Source organism: Leiobunum rupestre, chromosome 3, assembly GCF_980474605.1.
Source record: "Leiobunum rupestre chromosome 3, qqLeiRupe1.1.hap1, whole genome shotgun sequence".
In the NCBI taxonomy this organism is placed as follows: domain Eukaryota; kingdom Metazoa; phylum Arthropoda; class Arachnida; order Opiliones; family Sclerosomatidae; genus Leiobunum; species Leiobunum rupestre.
In genome coordinates, this window is record NC_143386.1 from 51580559 (window position 1) to 51597074 (window position 16516).

Consider the following 16516-nt stretch of genomic DNA (forward strand, 5'->3'; position numbering starts at 1 on the left):
TTTTCACCCGTATTCTTTACCGTATTATTTTTCGGTATTCTTTCGAGTTTTGCTTTTCGCGTACCACATTATTTTTCGGTATTCTTTCGCGTATTGAAAGTTAGCGAGTTTTGCTTTTCACCCGTATTCTTTACCGTATTATTTTTCGGTATTCTTTCGAGTTTTGCTTTTCGCGTACCACATTATTTTTCGGTATTCTTTCGCGTATTGAAAGTTAGCGAGTTTTGCTTTTCACCCGTATTCTTTACCGTATTATTTTTCGGTATTCTTTCGAGTTTTGCTTTTCGCGTACCACATTATTTTTCGGTATTCTTTCGCGTATTGAAAGTTAGCGAGTTTTGCTTTTCACCCGTATTCTTTACCATATCATTTTTCGGTATTCTTTCCAGGTTTGCTTTCGCTAACCGTATTATTTTTTCGGTTTACTTTCGCGTATTGACAGTTAGCGAGTTTTCTTTTCGCCCGTATATTTTACCGAATTATTTTTCGGTATTCTTTCGCGTATTGAAAGTTAGCGAGTTTTGCTTTACGCCCGTATTCTTTACGGAATTATTTTCGGTATTCTTTCGCGTATTGAAAGTTAGCGAGTTTTCCTTTTCACCCGTATTATTTACCATATTATTTTTCGGTATTCTTTCGAGTTTTGCTTTTCGCGTACCACATTATTTTTCGGTATTCTTTCGCGTATTGAAAGTTAGCGAGTTTTGCTTTTCACCCGTATTCTTTACCGTATTATTTTTCGGTATTCTTTCGAGTTTTGCTTTTCGCGTACCACATTATTTTTCGGTATTCTTTCGCGTATTGAAAGTTAGCGAGTTTTGCTTTTCACCCGTATTCTTTACCGTATTATTTTTCGGTATTCTTTCGAGTTTTGCTTTTCGCGTACCACATTATTTTTCGGTATTCTTTCGCGTATTGAAAGTTAGCGAGTTTTGCTTTTCACCCGTATTCTTTACCGTATTATTTTTCGGTATTCTTTCGAGTTTTGCTTTTCGCGTACCACATTATTTTTCGGTATTCTTTCGCGTATTGAAAGTTAGCGAGTTTTGCTTTTCACCCGTATTCTTTACCGTATTATTTTTCGGTATTCTTTCGAGTTTTGCTTTTCGCGTACCACATTATTTTTCGGTATTCTTTCGCGTATTGAAAGTTAGCGAGTTTTGCTTTTCACCCGTATTCTTTACCGTATTATTTTTCGGTATTCTTTCGAGTTTTGCTTTTCGCGTACCACATTATTTTTCGGTATTCTTTCGCGTATTGAAAGTTAGCGAGTTTTGCTTTTCACCCGTATTCTTTACCATATCATTTTTCGGTATTCTTTCCAGGTTTGCTTTCGCTAACCGTATTATTTTTTCGGTTTACTTTCGCGTATTGACAGTTAGCGAGTTTTCTTTTCGCCCGTATATTTTACCGAATTATTTTTCGGTATTCTTTCGCGTATTGAAAGTTAGCGAGTTTTGCTTTACGCCCGTATTCTTTACGGAATTATTTTCGGTATTCTTTCGCGTATTGAAAGTTAGCGAGTTTTCCTTTTCACCCGTATTATTTACCATATTATTTTTCGGTATTCTTTCGAGTTTTGCTTTTCGCGTACCACATTATTTTTCGGTATTCTTTCGCGTATTGAAAGTTAGAGTTTTGCTTTTCACCCGTATTCTTTACCGTATCATTTTTCGGTATTCTTTCCAGGTTTGCTTTCGCTAACCGTATTATTTTTTCGGTTTACTTTCGCGTATTGACAGTTAGCGAGTTTTCTTTTCGCCCGTATATTTTACCGAATTATTTTTTGGTATTCTTTCGCGTATTGAAAGTTAGCGAGTTTTGCTTTACGCCCGTATTCTTTACGGAATTATTTTCGGTATTCTTTCGCGTATTGAAAGTTAGCGAGTTTTGCTTTTCACCCGTATTCTTTACCGTATTATTTTTCGGTATTCTTTCGAGTTTTGCTTTTCGCGTACCACATTATTTTTCGGTATTCTTTCGCGTATTGAAAGTTAGCGAGTTTTGCTTTTCACCCGTATTCTTTACCGTATTATTTTTCGGTATTCTTTCGAGTTTTGCTTTTCGCGTACCACATTATTTTTCGGTATTCTTTCGCGTATTGAAAGTTAGCGAGTTTTGCTTTTCACCCGTATTCTTTACCGTATTATTTTTCGGTATTCTTTCGAGTTTTGCTTTTCGCGTACCACATTATTTTTCGGTATTCTTTCGCGTATTGAAAGTTAGCGAGTTTTGCTTTTCACCCGTATTCTTTACCGTATTATTTTTCGGTATTCTTTCGAGTTTTGCTTTTCGCGTACCACATTATTTTTCGGTATTCTTTCGCGTATTGAAAGTTAGCGAGTTTTGCTTTTCACCCGTATTCTTTACCGTATTATTTTTCGGTATTCTTTCGAGTTTTGCTTTTCGCGTACCACATTATTTTTCGGTATTCTTTCGCGTATTGAAAGTTAGCGAGTTTTGCTTTTCACCCGTATTCTTTACCATATCATTTTTCGGTATTCTTTCCAGGTTTGCTTTCGCTAACCGTATTATTTTTTCGGTTTACTTTCGCGTATTGACAGTTAGCGAGTTTTCTTTTCGCCCGTATATTTTACCGAATTATTTTTCGGTATTCTTTCGCGTATTGAAAGTTAGCGAGTTTTGCTTTACGCCCGTATTCTTTACGGAATTATTTTCGGTATTCTTTCGCGTATTGAAAGTTAGCGAGTTTTCCTTTTCACCCGTATTATTTACCATATTATTTTTCGGTATTCTTTCGAGTTTTGCTTTTCGCGTACCACATTATTTTTCGGTATTCTTTCGCGTATTGAAAGTTAGAGTTTTGCTTTTCACCCGTATTCTTTACCGTATCATTTTTCGGTATTCTTTCCAGGTTTGCTTTCGCTAACCGTATTATTTTTTCGGTTTACTTTCGCGTATTGACAGTTAGCGAGTTTTCTTTTCGCCCGTATATTTTACCGAATTATTTTTCGGTATTCTTTCGCGTATTGAAAGTTAGCGAGTTTTTCTTTACGCCCGTATTCTTTACGGAATTATTTTCGGTATTCTTTCGCGTATTGAAAGTTAGCGAGTTTTCCTTTTCACCCGTATTATTTACCATATTATTTTTCGGTATTCTTTCGAGTTTTGCTTTTCGCGTACCACATTATTTTTCGGTATTCTTTCGCGTATTGAAAGTTAGCGAGTTTTGCTTTTCACCCGTATTCTTTACCGTATTATTTTTCGGTGTTCTTTCGAGTTTTGATTTCAGCATACCGTATTACTTTTCGGTTTACGGTCACGTATTGAAAGTTAGCGAGTTTTGCTTTACGCCCGTATTCTTTACGGAATTATTTTCGGTATTCTTTCGCGTATTGAAAGTTAGCGAGTTTTCCTTTTCACCCGTATTATTTACCATATTATTTTTCGGTATTCTTTCGAGTTTTGCTTTTCGCGTACCACATTATTTTTCGGTATTCTTTCGCGTATTGAAAGTTAGCGAGTTTTGCTTTTCACCCGTATTCTTTACCGTATTATTTTTCGGTATTCTTTCGAGTTTTGCTTTTCGCGTACCACATTATTTTTCGGTATTCTTTCGCGTATTGAAAGTTAGCGAGTTTTGCTTTTCACCCGTATTCTTTACCGTATTATTTTTCGGTATTCTTTCGAGTTTTGCTTTTCGCGTACCACATTATTTTTCGGTATTCTTTCGCGTATTGAAAGTTAGCGAGTTTTGCTTTTCACCCGTATTCTTTACCGTATTATTTTTCGGTATTCTTTCGAGTTTTGCTTTTCGCGTACCACATTATTTTTCGGTATTCTTTCGCGTAATGAAAGTTAGCGAGTTTTGCTTTTCACCCGTATTCTTTACCATATCATTTTTCGGTATTCTTTCCAGGTTTGCTTTCGCTAACCGTATTATTTTTTCGGTTTACTTTCGCGTATTGACAGTTAGCGAGTTTTGCTTTTCACCCGTATTCTTTACCGTATCATTTTTCGGTATTCTTTCCAGGTTTGCTTTCGCTAACCGTATTATTTTTTCGGTTTACTTTCGCGTATTGACAGTTAGCGAGTTTTCTTTTCGCCCGTATATTTTACCGAATTATTTTTCGGTATTCTTTCGCGTATTGAAAGTTAGCGAGTTTTGCTTTACGCCCGTATTCTTTACGGAATTATTTTCGGTATTCTTTCGCGTATTGAAAGTTAGCGAGTTTTCCTTTTCACCCGTATTATTTACCATATTATTTTTCGGTATTCTTTCGAGTTTTGCTTTTCGCGTACCACATTATTTTTCGGTATTCTTTCGCGTATTGAAAGTTAGCGAGTTTTGCTTTTCACCCGTATTCTTTACCGTATTATTTTTCGGTGTTCTTTCGAGTTTTGATTTCAGCATACCGTATTACTTTTCGGTTTACGGTCACGTATTGAAAGTTAGCGAGTTTTGCTTTACGCCCGTATTCTTTACGGAATTATTTTCGGTATTCTTTCGCGTATTGAAAGTTAGCGAGTTTTCCTTTTCACCCGTATTATTTACCATATTATTTTTCGGTATTCTTTCGAGTTTTGCTTTTCGCGTACCACATTATTTTTCGGTATTCTTTCGCGTATTGAAAGTTAGCGAGTTTTGCTTTTCACCCGTATTCTTTACCGTATTATTTTTCGGTATTCTTTCGAGTTTTGCTTTTCGCGTACCACATTATTTTTCGGTATTCTTTCGCGTATTGAAAGTTAGCGAGTTTTGCTTTTCACCCGTATTCTTTACCGTATTATTTTTCGGTATTCTTTCGAGTTTTGCTTTTCGCGTACCACATTATTTTTCGGTATTCTTTCGCGTATTGAAAGTTAGCGAGTTTTGCTTTTCACCCGTATTCTTTACCGTATTATTTTTCGGTATTATTTCGAGTTTTGCTTTTCGCGTACCACATTATTTTTCGGTATTCTTTCGCGTATTGAAAGTTAGCGAGTTTTGCTTTTCACCCGTATTCTTTACCATATCATTTTTCGGTATTCTTTCCAGGTTTGCTTTCGCTAACCGTATTATTTTTTCGGTTTACTTTCGCGTATTGACAGTTAGCGAGTTTTCTTTTCGCCCGTATATTTTACCGAATTATTTTTCGGTATTCTTTCGCGTATTGAAAGTTAGCGAGTTTTGCTTTACGCCCGTATTCTTTACGGAATTATTTTCGGTATTCTTTCGCGTATTGAAAGTTAGCGAGTTTTCCTTTTCACCCGTATTATTTACCATATTATTTTTCGGTATTCTTTCGAGTTTTGCTTTTCGCGTACCACATTATTTTTCGGTATTCTTTCGCGTATTGAAAGTTAGAGTTTTGCTTTTCACCCGTATTCTTTACCGTATCATTTTTCGGTATTCTTTCCAGGTTTGCTTTCGCTAACCGTATTATTTTTTCGGTTTACTTTCGCGTATTGACAGTTAGCGAGTTTTCTTTTCGCCCGTATATTTTACCGAATTATTTTTCGGTATTCTTTCGCGTATTGAAAGTTAGCGAGTTTTGCTTTACGCCCGTATTCTTTACGGAATTATTTTCGGTATTCTTTCGCGTATTGAAAGTTAGCGAGTTTTCCTTTTCACCCGTATTATTTACCATATTATTTTTCGGTATTCTTTCGAGTTTTGCTTTTCGCGTACCACATTATTTTTCGGTATTCTTTCGCGTATTGAAAGTTAGCGAGTTTTGCTTTTCACCCGTATTCTTTACCGTATTATTTTTCGGTGTTATTTCGAGTTTTGATTTCAGCATACCGTATTACTTTTCGGTTTACGGTCACGTATTGAAAGTTAGCGAGTTTTGCTTTACGCCCGTATTCTTTACGGAATTATTTTCGGTATTCTTTCGCGTATTGAAAGTTAGCGAGTTTTCCTTTTCACCCGTATTATTTACCATATTATTTTTCGGTATTCTTTCGAGTTTTGCTTTTCGCGTACCACATTATTTTTCGGTATTCTTTCGCGTATTGAAAGTTAGCGAGTTTTGCTTTTCACCCGTATTCTTTACCGTATTATTTTTCGGTGTTCTTTCGAGTTTTGATTTCAGCATACCGTATTACTTTTCGGTTTACGGTCACGTATTGAAAGTTAGCGAGTTTTGCTTTACGCCCGTATTCTTTACGGAATTATTTTCGGTATTCTTTCGCGTATTGAAAGTTAGCGAGTTTTCCTTTTCACCCGTATTATTTACCATATTATTTTTCGGTATTCTTTCGAGTTTTGCTTTTCGCGTACCGTATTATTTTTCGGTATTCTTTCGCGTATTGAAAGTTAGCGAGTTTTGCTTTCCATCCGTATTCCTTACCATATTATTTTTCGGTGTTCTTTCAAAAATTTGCTTTGAGCGTACCGTATTACTTTTCAATTTTCTGTCACGCATTAAAAGTTAGCGAGTTTTGCTTTTCACCCGTATTCTTTACCGTATTATTTTTCGGTGTTCTTTCGAGTTTTGATTTCAGCATACCGTATTACTTTTCGGTTTACGGTCACGTATTGAAAGTTAGCGAGTTTTGCTTTACGCCCGTATTCTTTACGGAATTATTTTCGGTATTCTTTCGCGTATTGAAAGTTAGCGAGTTTTCCTTTTCACCCGTATTATTTACCATATTATTTTTCGGTATTCTTTCGAGTTTTGCTTTTCGCGTACCGTATTATTTTTCGGTATTCTTTCGCGTATTGAAAGTTAGCGAGTTTTGCTTTTCACCCGTATTCTTTACCGTATCATTTTTCGGTATTCTTTCCAGGTTTGCTTTCGCTAACCGTATTATTTTTTCGGTTTACTTTCGCGTATTGACAGTTAGCGAGTTTTCTTTTCGCCCGTATATTTTACCGAATTATTTTTCGGTATTCTTTCGCGTATTGAAAGTTAGCGAGTTTTGCTTTACGCCCGTATTCTTTACGGAATTATTTTCGGTATTCTTTCGCGTATTGAAAGTTAGCGAGTTTTCCTTTTCACCCGTATTATTTACCATATTATTTTTCGGTATTCTTTCGAGTTTTGCTTTTCGCGTACCACATTATTTTTCGGTATTCTTTCGCGTATTGAAAGTTAGCGAGTTTTGCTTTTCACCCGTATTCTTTACCGTATTATTTTTCGGTGTTCTTTCGAGTTTTTATTTCAGCATACCGTATTACTTTTCGGTTTACGGTCACGTATTGAAAGTTAGCGAGTTTTGCTTTACGCCCGTATTCTTTACGGAATTATTTTCGGTATTCTTTCGCGTATTGAAAGTTAGCGAGTTTTCCTTTTCACCCGTATTATTTACCATATTATTTTTCGGTATTCTTTCGAGTTTTGCTTTTCGCGTACCGTATTATTTTTCGGTATTCTTTCGCGTATTGAAAGTTAGCGAGTTTTGCTTTCCATCCGTATTCCTTACCATATTATTTTTCGGTGTTCTTTCAAAAATTTGCTTTGAGCGTACCGTATTACTTTTCAATTTTCTGTCACGCATTAAAAGTTAGCGAGTTTTGCTTTTCACCCGTATTCTTTACCGTATTATTTTTCGGTGTTCTTTCGAGTTTTGATTTCAGCATACCGTATTACTTTTCGGTTTACGGTCACGTATTGAAAGTTAGCGAGTTTTGCTTTACGCCCGTATTCTTTACGGAATTATTTTCGGTATTCTTTCGCGTATTGAAAGTTAGCGAGTTTTCCTTTTCACCCGTATTATTTACCATATTATTTTTCGGTATTCTTTCGAGTTTTGCTTTTCGCGTACCACATTATTTTTCGGTATTCTTTCGCGTATTGAAAGTTAGCGAGTTTTGCTTTCCATCCGTATTCCTTACCATATTATTTTTCGGTGTTCTTTCAAAAATTTGCTTTGAGCGTACCGTATTACTTTTCAATTTTCTGTCACGCATTAAAAGTTAGCGAGTTTTGCTTTTTACCCGTATTCTTTACCGTATTATTTTTCGGTGTTCTTTCGAGTTTTGATTTCAGCATACCGTATTACTTTTCGGTTTACGGTCACGTATTGAAAGTTAGCGAGTTTTGCTTTACGCCCGTATTCTTTACGGAATTATTTTCGGTATTCTTTCGCGTATTGAAAGTTAGCGAGTTTTCCTTTTCACCCGTATTATTTACCATATTATTTTTCGGTATTCTTTCGAGTTTTGCTTTTCGCGTACCGTATTATTTTTCGGTATTCTTTCGCGTATTGAAAGTTAGCGAGTTTTGCTTTACGCCCGTATTCTTTACGGAATTATTTTCGGTATTCTTTCGCGTATTGAAAGTTAGCGAGTTTTCCTTTTCACCCGTATTATTTACCATATTATTTTTCGGTATTCTTTCGAGTTTTGCTTTTCGCGTACCACATTATTTTTCGGTATTCTTTCGCGTATTGAAAGTTAGAGTTTTGCTTTTCACCCGTATTCTTTACCGTATCATTTTTCGGTATTCTTTCCAGGTTTGCTTTCGCTAACCGTATTATTTTTTCGGTTTACTTTCGCGTATTGACAGTTAGCGAGTTTTCTTTTCGCCCGTATATTTTACCGAATTATTTTTCGGTATTCTTTCGCGTATTGAAAGTTAGCGAGTTTTGCTTTACGCCCGTATTCTTTACGGAATTATTTTCGGTATTCTTTCGCGTATTGAAAGTTAGCGAGTTTTCCTTTTCACCCGTATTATTTACCATATTATTTTTCGGTATTCTTTCGAGTTTTGCTTTTCGCGTACCACATTATTTTTCGGTATTCTTTCGCGTATTGAAAGTTAGCGAGTTTTGCTTTTCACCCGTATTCTTTACCGTATTATTTTTCGGTATTCTTTCGAGTTTTGCTTTTCGCGTACCACATTATTTTTCGGTATTCTTTCGCGTATTGAAAGTTAGAGTTTTGCTTTTCACCCGTATTCTTTACCGTATCATTTTTCGGTATTCTTTCCAGGTTTGCTTTCGCTAACCGTATTATTTTTTCGGTTTACTTTCGCGTATTGACAGTTAGCGAGTTTTCTTTTCGCCCGTATATTTTACCGAATTATTTTTCGGTATTCTTTCGCGTATTGAAAGTTAGCGAGTTTTGCTTTACGCCCGTATTCTTTACGGAATTATTTTCGGTATTCTTTCGCGTATTGAAAGTTAGCGAGTTTTCCTTTTCACCCGTATTATTTACCATATTATTTTTCGGTATTCTTTCGAGTTTTGCTTTTCGCGTACCACATTATTTTTCGGTATTCTTTCGCGTATTGAAAGTTAGCGAGTTTTGCTTTTCACCCGTATTCTTTACCGTATTATTTTTCGGTGTTCTTTCGAGTTTTGATTTCAGCATACCGTATTACTTTTCGGTTTACGGTCACGTATTGAAAGTTAGCGAGTTTTGCTTTACGCCCGTATTCTTTACGGAATTATTTTCGGTATTCTTTCGCGGATTGAAAGTTAGCGAGTTTTCCTTTTCACCCGTATTATTTACCATATTATTTTTCGGTATTCTTTCGATTTTTGCTTTTCGCGTACCGTATTATTTTTCGGTAATGTTTATGTGTAGTGTGGGTATGTTGAGTTATGGTGGTTGTGGGTGATGATTTTGTTGTGTATGCGTTTTGTATGTAAAGTTGTTTGCTTTCAAACTTATTCATACTGACTTTTGGGACGGACCGAGTGCTGAGGGTTACGATAATCGTCTCAACGTCCAATTGTTTACGGTATTCGTCTTATTATCAATTTTGCTATCGCATCGGGTGGGATTCGAACCCGAGCCCTCCTTTTGAATTTCTCCGCCTTAAAATTTGTACCGATTTTAGAAAACGATTGTGAGTGAACAAACCGGTCTAAAATTATGAAATTGGTTTTAAAATAATCTTTGAAACTCACTTTTAATCATATTTGAAATTCAGCTTCGGAAAACAACGCGAAAATTACAAAAAGTTATTTAATAGGTAAGCCACTTTAAAAATTTTTCCCCATAGAATAGCATTAGAGAGGCATTCCCTCTTACTAGCGCTTAAAGCGGCGATAAGCGAGGTAAATCGTAAATTTTTTATACGCTCGTTAACATGGGCGCTAAATAAAGCTGGCTGGCCTCTATGTGCGAGTACGCGAGTATATCTAAGTTGGCCGTGGCACAGCTAACAAGCTTTTATTTTTCAAATATTTTAAGTATTTCTTATCGATATAACTTTAAAGTTATATTAGCAATACCTTATTTTTTTATTGATGTATCTTTTTTCCGATTTCTAGTCTTGTTTTAAATTTTTTTAATTTAATTTTTTGGCCTTTTTTTCAGCTTACATTAACATTTAAAAATGTGGCGTTTTTAAGCCGTTTTTATATATTGGAATATAAAATACGTATACCTCCCTATAAATAGTGTTCTTGTTTAGTTATAATTATTAGTTGTGTTTAACTCATCGAGAATAAAAGAGTGGAAATATTCGGTCTCTTGAGTTTAACATTTTGTGTGATAAACGATTTAAAGCGTAATATGTTGATTGTGTCGGTTTTCGTTTTTCTGAACTGTGCCGTGTTCGGATCATCAGCTATAAGTACTTGGCATTTCGTCAATGGAAGTAAGTAGCAATCACCAAGAGGGCTTATTTCATTGGTGGTCTTAAAATTGTAATTGGATCTAAGTAAAATCCGAACTTGGTGAATGACCGTTTAAATTAGTCGTAGCAGTTACTTTTCCGTTTTTCTTTTTAGCATGGCAGTTCCTGGATATCCCTAGCGCCGATGTAGCCGGTTCCGTGTGGAACTTAACCTAGCCTACGTTCATCTCGCCGACTTTCAAGCCATTCTCTTCGCTTCCTTCCTTGCCAGATTTCCCTGCATCTTTCCCCGACGAGAGGAACAATAGTACATTCAACCCTCCCGGGTTCAACGTCTCCACTTGGTCCTTCAACGCGATGGTGGCCCAGGGAAACGCGACCGCATCGCCTGATGAGAACGAGACAATAACCGGCAAGTTTGAAGGAGCACGTTTTTCCACGAACAGTTCCAGTAGAGAGCCGAGAGCTACTCCTTAAAGTTTTAAATACTTTTAAACTATGTAATTTATATCAAGATGTTATTTATTCCGAACGACAAAAAGGCTATTTTAATGTAATTTATGAAAACTGCTTAATTTATGTAAATATATAAAAATTGTAAGAAATAAAGTAATTTAAACGCACATATTAGTGTGGATTGATGGTGGCGTTAGTATAAAGAGAAGTATATAGAGACATGCAACTATCCAATAACTGTGACATTTGAACGTGGGTACTTTCCAGTTGGAAATTTTTAAATGTCCTGGCAAACACGGGTGTGGCTAGTCCCTTGTAGGGGGAACTTTACTACCACGATCAAGTAAACATTCCTAGCCTAGCGACAACCCGACAATCACCCTTGTAATCCAGCCATTTTCGATAATTAAAGCGGATAAATTATAATGAATCGATTAAGAGTCGCCACTGATTAACACACAGAAAACTCTAATTTACTTAATGATAAGAAATTAGGTCAGGTTAACCTTACAACGATTTGGGGAACAGAGTTCGTTAGCAATAAAACTTATGTAATTTAAAACAAAGTCACACGAAATAATCCACCTAGTTGCTATTTGGCCTCGAAATAAATTAAGCACTTTACTTGGGTGAATTCGTATCACGGGCCAGGCCCACTTGGGCCTAGCGAGATCTTCGTTCTAATGTCAGTCCAAAAGTGCTGATATCGTCTGCTCTTAAGGTCAGACCCTGTCGCACTCTGCTGAAAACTCGAGAATACCTCGGATTTGATTAACACCATAGCTCGATGTTCATAGTGACATCCGACCCTCAAAGTAATCGGTGACATAGTTTCCTAAATATCAGATGGATACTTTTAATCATGATCCTAGAACCGTGGTAATCATTGGTTTCCAGGGCCGGATTAAGGCTTTATGGTGCCCTAGGCCCAAGTTATTTTTGGTGCCCTCCTTTCAATAGCGAGCAAAGCGAGCTAGGCACTTCCTCAATTTATAATTGAGAAATGGAAGGGAAATTCAGTTTGCTGCCACATTTAGTATGTCTCCAGACGTCATGGGCTAGACGGCAGTCCGTCAGAGAATGTGACAATCAAACGTTTTTGGTTCATAGGGGTGGACGCATTTACTAAAATAACTCTGGAAAATATTTTTTTTGAAAACTCTTGGTGCCCCTTGTAGGCTTGGTGCCCTAGGCCCAGGCCTATTTGGCCTATTGGTTAATCCGGCCCTGTTGGTTTCCATCGCATGTGAGCCACAAAGGTCAGCACGGAGTATCCCCAATAAATCATCAGTCAAAATAATGTCAATCGGGGCGCCACGAGGTGGACAAGATTGTGGGGAATTGCCCCCCCCAGCTATAGCCTACTTAGCCTATCAAATAGAAGCTGTTGACTTCGATCTTGAGTAACTTTTCGTGGAACTTAACTATTTAAAATCTCTTTTCAATTGCTTAGACAAATGATTATCGAAATGCAAATATTTTGACTATGGAGTGTCGTTTAAAGGTGAGCGGGCCTTCTTAAGACATAATAGGATAAAATGATTAGACATTATAAAAAAACAGCAATAAGAAACACTAATTTCATTAGATTTTATTTCAACACTTGTTTAAACATTTCATATTTGGAATAAGCTAATTTAATTAAAACCAAAAGCAATATACTTAAGCCTTAACCGAAAGAGATATAAAGCTTAGGCCTTTAGACCTACTTCAGAATGGAATCTTGGTGGAATTCTATCAATTTATGTAAACTTATTTTAAAATTTCAGTACTAAATTTAAATTGATACATGTATTTAACGTTTAATGGTAAAATGGTGACCTATTTAATACCAAAATGCAAGAATAATGACTGGCATAGGAAAAGTGATGATGATCAAAGCTTTCACAGGGTTCTTAAGAAAGGAGGTAATCGTGAAAAGTGCAATATTTGGAGTTGAATATAAACGAAGCTAATCAAGAAAACCTTCCTTGTGAATAAAAAATTTCTGGAAAATAATGCACTTTACATTAAAGTCTAGTCCATAACACACCACCGTACGGTTTAAGTAAGAACTAAAATTCAGCATGGAGTAAGTAAATTATCTCCCCCTCTCTGGATACCATGCTTTGATTAATCCAGGCGGCAATGGGTCAGTAATCATTTAGTGCCTTCTAGCACTATGATTAATTAATCCCACGGCTCTCTGTTGCTCAATTAAGCTGATGCGAATGTTTTGAGGTACTCCAAATCATCCACAAGAGTTTCAAGATGAGAAGATACTGCTGTAATAAATTGAAATTCCTTAAAGGAATATAACCTCAAGTCCTTTTTTGTTTTTTATGCTTTTTATGTAAGTAATTTTGGCGGGAAGTCACTAAAAAGCACCCAAATTATCTAAAGTCATAGGAGGGAGTGGCAAATGGTCGAAGTTTGGTGTTCCATACCTAAAACCTGAGGTTATAATCCCTTTAAACGAAGGAAATTTGTTGAGACTTGGGATAAGGTCAACGCAAATTGTTCTACGACGGGTTTCAGGCTGTTTTTTCAAGAGCAGCTGTACACTGTCATTGTCAATTTGACTCGATTTGTTAATGCACCGGTTTGATTGAGAACGTAGGTTCTGTATGACTCGGATACTTCATTTGATTAGGTATCTTTGAAAATAAATTCCCAGTTCATATTCAATGGTGATATGTAATCGTATTTTACGGTCACATCATGATCCACAATGGCCCATCCCATCATGGAATATTAAAACAATTACTTTACTAAGATAAACCCCAATCGATGAAAATATTGCATTTAATTGGGGACCATCGCACTTATTAGTGAAATATCTAGCTTAAAAAAAGCAATATGTGACTCTTGAATCAACGGATGTATATTTTAGTTTTTGAAGATAATTGAAATAGCAGTGTAGAGGTAAAATATTATATTACATCTTTATATTGTACATTAAATAAACAAGTCTTTGAAAAATTAGACCTAGGCTTAGCCATTTCTTATGTTTAGTAAACACGGCTAGACAATTTTTAACTGGTCATTTGCCTAGTCACACCGACTTTTCTATAATATTCGAACAGCTAGATTGGTTTTGGTTGCGAATAGATGAGTCAAGGAACCTTGTACAAGTGTGTAGCCGAACAGGAATCACGTAATCAAATAAGAATCAAGAGTGGAATCACGAAATATTAAGGACTCATCGCGGAATCACGGAATATTAAGGAATCATGGCGGAATCACGGAATCTGGCTAGAATATAGAATCTTAGCAGAATCAAGAATCTTGATTCCATATTCCTTGATTAGGAATCTCTTACACGATTCCTCGAAGTGACGGACCCCTCTCGGCTAGGCCATGGTAAACATTTTTTCGCTCTTTAGGAGTAGAGGCCCGTTAGAAGCGCCATCTGCATTCTAATTTTAACTATTGAAAGTTAAAATATAATTTTTAAAATACGAAAATAGTTTTTTAAAACAACCATTTTAGCTTTATTTATAATTAAACTATACTAAAATTAAAAAGAATTATAATAATTAGTACTTTTTTCACAACCAAGGTGGCGCTTGGGAAGTTATAATTCCAAACCGGCTAAAGGCCAGCCGTACGTAACGGTCCCCCTTCTTTAGTACTTAAGAAAGTATCCCGAGTTCCTACCTGTGTAAATAAGCCGTGATAGAACGTAAACTTATTAAGATGCTGATAAAATACATGTAGGTTTAGTGTTCATTATAAGGTTATTAGTGTTGTAGAGAGATATCTTAACGTATTTTCTTAGAAGGGGGAAATAAGGAAACGCTTAACTGGTCAGGTGCCAGAATAAATCTAAAGTTTATAATATACTAGCTCCCTATAATTTAGAATCGTAAATAGTATGTGCGTTAACAGCGATTTTCCTTAAGACGTCGAAATCGAGGCAAGTCGCCATCTCATGGCGAAAACTCTAAATGTGAGTTGCTTTGTGAAATCCGTTTTCGTTTCAACGACGGAATCGCAGCTCGTAAAGGTTATCGCGAGTTGTCACGATGAGATTAGCTTTAAACAATGAATATTTTACGACAATACTGAAATCAATAAAATATTCTTCCACAAGTTGTTTCGTTTAAATTTCCCTCAAATCAAGGATTTCGCCAGCCAACAAACCAAGGGGTCGGACACGGGATTTCGGCATTTCGTAGAGATTTTGGCGATTTTATCATTACTTTTTGAAGTGATTTTGGGATTTCAAAGTTAATTTACCATATAGATAGTTAAAAGATTTTGCGATTTTAAACAAAGTGTACGGGATTTTGGTAAATGTCCGACCCCTCGTCAAAAACCCAATGTCCCCGTGTCAAATCTAAAACAAGCGCCGTGATGTCTGGCTCCACTCTACGTGCTAGCTTCGCACGCTTCTGTTTGCGTCGTATCCATGAAGATAGTTGTTTCCGCTATCGACGGAAGTTAGAAGAAGCTTAAAAGATAGTGCCAAAAGTCGCCGCATTGATTCACGTATACCGCTTCTGATTTTTATGAGAGAAATCGCTCTCAACGTTAGAAAGCTAGTGTATTATAACTTTATGATACCATCTATTTCTCATTAACCCTTGGTTTATCAAAGAACATTAAGATGGCGTTAATTTTGTACTATTTTTCTCGTTCTATAAAAGAGGCTTCAAAGAGGGCACTGAGGGTAGATATATTCCGAGTAGCGACAAATTTCTTCTCATAATTTATAGGAATGAATGCGTAATCGATAGCATCGCGGGCAAAGATGCTATTATTATAATGGTTTCTTTACGGGTGTACCAGGCCTCTACTTTTGTCACCTGATTTCAGTTTCTATCTTACAAGTACTCGCCCATATTTCATTTTCTGACTCGAGAAAGGGGCACGCGCAGTATCTTATCCTCGAGGAAGTTTGCAAGATCATTGTGGTTTATGTCTTAAGAAGGCTCACCTTTAAACGACACTCCATAGTCAAAATATTTGCATTTCGATACTCATTTGTCTAAGCAATTAAAAAGATATTTTGAATAGTCAAGTGGCACGAAAAGTTACTCAAGATAAATCGAAGTCAACAGCTTCTAGGTGATAGGATACAGCCTACCTTCATTTTGAAGGGGCCCGAAATTGATTCTTACTATTGTTAACGTTTTTGAGAACTGAATGGGGCTGGGGTCGTAATCCGGATTCAACAAAGAAAAATGGTTAATTTATTTAACCTTACTGAATTTTTATCATAAAGTAAATTTGGGTATTCTGTGTGTTAATCAGTGGCAACTCTTAATCGATTCATTAAATGCATACACCTAGAAATTTATCCGCTTCAATTACCGGTTACAAGGGTGATTGCCGGGTTGTCGCTAGGCTAGGAATGTTTACTTGATCGCGGTAGTAAAGTTCCCCCTACAAGGGACTAGCCCGCTCGGACTAGCCACGCCCGTGTTTGCCAGGACATTTAAACCTCTCTTTATACTAACGCCACCATCAATCCACACTAATATGTGCGTTTAAATTACTTTATTTCTTACAATTTTTATATATTTACATAAATTACATTAAAATAGCCTTTTTGTCGTTCGGAATAAATAACATCTTGATATAAATTACGAAGTTTA

The 16516-nt window shown here is 36.3% G+C and overlaps 1 long non-coding RNA gene across 1 annotated transcript; it reads left to right on the plus strand.

The window, feature by feature from the left end:
- Positions 1 to 10367: 10367 nt before the first annotated feature.
- LOC149952531 (uncharacterized) lies at positions 10368 to 11103 on the plus strand. The gene is made up of 2 exons (XR_016480064.1): positions 10368 to 10499; positions 10633 to 11103. It is a non-coding gene; the product is annotated as an uncharacterized LOC149952531 (long non-coding RNA).
- Positions 11104 to 16516: the final 5413 nt, after the last annotated feature.